This window comes from Ovis canadensis, chromosome 3, assembly GCF_042477335.2.
Source record: "Ovis canadensis isolate MfBH-ARS-UI-01 breed Bighorn chromosome 3, ARS-UI_OviCan_v2, whole genome shotgun sequence".
NCBI lineage: Eukaryota > Metazoa > Chordata > Mammalia > Artiodactyla > Bovidae > Ovis > Ovis canadensis.
In genome coordinates, this window is record NC_091247.1 from 40237729 (window position 1) to 40242094 (window position 4366).

The 4366-nt window shown below is 45.7% G+C and overlaps 1 long non-coding RNA gene across 1 annotated transcript; it reads left to right on the top strand.

Annotated features, from left to right (window-relative positions):
- The first annotated feature begins 1424 nt into the window (after positions 1-1424).
- Positions 1425-3600, top strand: LOC138436804 (uncharacterized). Its single transcript, XR_011255618.1, has 2 exons — positions 1425-2206; positions 2604-3600. It is a non-coding gene; the product is annotated as an uncharacterized lncRNA (long non-coding RNA).
- Positions 3601-4366: the final 766 nt, after the last annotated feature.

Consider the following 4366-nt stretch of genomic DNA (forward strand, 5'->3'; position numbering starts at 1 on the left):
TCGCTAAGTCGTGTCCCACTCTTTGTGACCGCATGAACTGCAGCACGCTAGGATTCGCTGTCTTTCACTATCTCCCGAAGTTTGCTCAAACTCATGTCCACTGAGTCAGTGATATCATCCAACCATCTTATCCTCTGTTGCCCCTTCTCCTCCTGCCCTCAGTCTTTCCCAGTATCAGGGTCTTTTCCAATGAGTCAACTCTTCGCATCAGGTTGTCAAAGTATTGGAGCTTCAGCTTCAGCATCAGCATCAGTCCTTCCAGTGAATATTCAGACTTGATTTCCTTTAGGACTGACTGGTTCATCTCTTTGCTGTCCAAGGGACTCTCAAGAGTCTTCTCCAGCACCACAATTCAAAAGCATCCATTCTTCAAAGCTCAGCTTTTCTTTATGGTCCAGCTCTCACACCCATACATGACTACTGGAAAAAACATAGCTTTGACTATACAGAAGTTTGTCGGCAAATGTTAGTTTCTGCTGTACAACACTTATGGAAATTTATCCCCAAAATGTGTGTTTATTAAAACGTAAAACAAAACACTTTATCTATAACACGGCAGAGCACGGCTATGTTTATTATGCTTATTAAACAGTAGGTTTATTAGTCAAAAGTTGTATAATTAGCTTTATTACATGCATCAACTTTACATTTAGTACCCATGAATGCTGACTTCCTAGAAGAAATATCTGGCTTTTTATAAAGTGAGGAAATCATCTTGTAGAGTCAATAAATAATACGTGCTTCCCCTGCCCACCACGAGTTCATTCTGTAAGTGCTGATTATAATGTGAAGCATTTCTTAAGTAAGGACTTCTTTATGCCATTACTTAACTTCCTGCAAATATTCTAGAATTTTCCCCTACCTTTCTTACTCCGAATTTGCATGGGATAGTTATTGCTCTCACAAGCTATTTCTGCATGAACAAGCTGATGAGCAAGAGGCCTCCACCTGCCCACTGTGGGCACCGTGGACCACATAGCCACACAAACAACATTAAATCAACAGTGCAGTCAAGAGAGACTCACAGTTCTCCTTCACCAGAAGGCTGAAGACATACTTCCGGCTCCTCATTTTAAATCTTCTTCCACTTCTCTGGTTGGTCTGTAGACTGAAAAAAAAAAAAAATACACGTTGAGAATTATGTTTTATTTGGTGGATTGCTATGGACTCCAGCCCCAGGGGGCAGCCTCTGAGATAGCTCTGAGGGACTGCTCTGAAGAAGTAGTAAGGGAGGAGCCAGGATACAGAGGAGTTTTGCAACAAAAACCAGGTTGTCGAACTTCCCTGGTGATCTAGTGGTTAAGAATTCTCCTGCCAACGTGTGGGATGGGGTATCGATCCTTGGTCTGGGAAGATCCCACTTTCTGTGTAGCCACTAGGCTGGGGCACCACGACTGCTGAACCTTTGCTCTTGTGCCCTCCAGCTGCAACTGCGCCCTCCAACTGCAACTGCGCCCTCCAGCTGCAACTGCTGAAGCCCACGTGCTCTAGTGCCTGAGTGCTGCATTGAAGTCCTCTCACAACTACCGTGCCCACAGCTGCTGAAGCTCACGTGCCTAAAGCCTGTGCTCTCCAACAAGAGAAGCCACTGCAATGACAGGCCTGCACACAACCAGGGGGTAGTCCCTGCTTGCCTCAACTAGAGAAAGTCTGGGGGCAACCAAGACTTAGCTCAGTCAAACATTAAAAAAGCAAAACAAACAAAAAACGGGTTGTTGGAGCATCAAAAGATTGCTGTTGATTAAAGAAAACCAGACATCTTAAATTAATGGATTTAGCACTTTTTTTTGTATGAGAGGATACAGTAGTCACTAAAATCATCTCTTTGATAAGCACCTTAACTATCGAAGGCCAGTGTCCTGTTTTCTCCATCCTGAGTTCCCTCAGGGTGAACTCTAGGGGCAGCTGCAGTAGCTGATGGCCACAACACCCTTTGCTTCCTGATATGGCAGGCAACATTCTTCATCCACAGGCCCTAAGAATGCTCACTCAGGGGCCTTTCGCAGCAAATCAGAATTGTCAGCTCTGGAAGAGGCGTCAGAAACGGCTAAGACCCATGGTTCATTTGGAGACAGGCTGGGTTCTGCATCCCCTGACCCTGGCCCAGGGCTCTTCTCCGTGCACTGCCCAAGGAAGCCACTCTACACTCCAGTCCCCTGGAACCAGGACACCACCTCTCAGGCCTCAAGCCAGAAGCTGAGATCAGGTGAGCGAACCACACCACGCTCAGAGGCGTTAAGAGTGAGCAGGAAGTGACTGGAGGAAGAAAGGCAGAGGCTTGGTGCTTAGCACCTGCAGATAAGTGAGTGTTTGACCTGGGCTGAACACACTGCTTATCTGGTGAGAGATAACAGTCACACTCCTGTGCTGTGGGAAGAAGCTGGCCTGGTCCTCACGGCCACTGAACAGCAGACTCGGAAGGATAGACAAGGGGAGACTGTTAGCACCCACCCAGGGGGGCCCTGAACTCCTCGGAGGGCTCAGGAGGGGAGTCCTGGCAGCTAGGCTCCTTACTTATGTGTGAAGGGCCATCGGGCGTGCACTGGACTTCCCAAATCTGCTCAGTAAAGCTTCTAAGCCTCATCCTATTTCTCACTGTTCAGGCTCCCGAAGCTGAAGAAAGCTGTGAAGAATGAACCCAGAGGGGAAAAAACACCATTAGTTTGTCTCTGGAGAAACTTGACCCAGGTAACATAAAAATAATCACATTGACAATAATCACAGCTAATATTTACTGCTTAGTAACTATGTGGCAGGCACCATACTGTCTCCCCGTTCGCAGTAACTTGTTCACTCTTCACCACAAAACTTGGAGGTCAGCACTGTTGCTGTGGAGATTTGCAGCTGAACAACAGGCTTCAAGAGGTTAGGAGGTTTACCCAAAGCCCCGCGGCCAGGAAGCAGGAGCTCCAGGAGTACAGAAACGCGGTTTGGGGTGGGGGTGGGATGAATTGGGAAATTGGGATCAACACATATACACTATTGATGCTATGTATAAAATAGATAACTAATGAGAATATACTGGAACTCTACTCAGTGGTATGTGGTGACCTAAATGGGAAGAAAATCCGAAAAGAGGAGAATTGTGTATATGCATAGCTGATTCCCTGGTGGCTCAGATGGCAAAGAATCTGCCGGCAACGTGGGATACCTGGGTTTGATTGCTGGGTTGGGAAGATCCCCTGGAGAAGGAAATGGCTACCCACTCCAGTATTCTTGCCTGGAGAATTCCATGGACAGAGGAGCCTGTCAGTCCCCAGTCCATGGGGTCACAAAGAGTCGGACACGACTGAACAACTTTCACTTTCACAGCTGATTCACTTTGCTGTACAACCGAAAGTAACACGACATTGTAAAGCAATTATACGCCAATAAAAATTAATTTAACAAATTACAATGTAATTTACCTACTTTTAAAGAGGCTCCCTCTACACTACAATGGAAATGAATCAGACAAAAAAAGAATATAGACATATACGTATATATAATTGAACCACTTTTCTGTACAGTTGAAACTAACACAATATTGTAAATCAACTATCCTTCAATTTTAAAAAATGATTTAAAAAAGAAATAAATGTAGCTTGTCCATCTCTGGAACCCAGACTCTGAACTTCATCTTTTCGATGCATCGGTGAAAGCTGCTGATGCATTTGGGAGGAGTTCGGTGGGGGGAGGAGCGGGCAAGGAGCACTGTAAGGGGAGGAGGGGAGAAGGAAAAGCACCGCTCACAGGTGGGCTGGGCAGCACTTTCCACCACACATAACAACAGTCCACGCCCAGGGTTACCTCCTTCATCAGTGACAGAAGCCCAGTCTTTATCACAGCCCATAATGAAGATTACATTTGCCAGCCTCTCCTTCAGGTAGGTATGCCCACCATAGGGTAGGGGTAGGGGACCCTGAGGAAGGGGGTAGAGCCTAGAGGATGAGGAGCCTGAGTCCTGAAGACCTCGGAGCCCCCAAGTCCGCACAGTCTATTTACCGCGTCTGCTTCTACCTGAAGACTAATGAACGTGTTTCTTGTTTAAGCCAGTGACAGCTTGAGATTCTCTTGTATGTGTGGATATTAGCGCTAACTGCTAACTTTCACCCACTTTTTACAAAGGGGGACTCAGGCTCAGAATGAGTAAGTATCTTAACCAAAGTTGTGTATTACCTGGCAGAGTTCAGATTTGATTGTCCATCTGATCCTAGAGTTTCTTTCTTCTTAGCACAGTCTATACTAGCAAAAGGAACAGCAACATGCACGATTTAGCGCTTTACATTTTGAAAACTTTTTTTTAATATCTTGAAAACATTTAAAAATACATTAGGCAATGTGTATGGTTTGGGATTTAGGATCTGCAAGCAACAGAAATGGATTC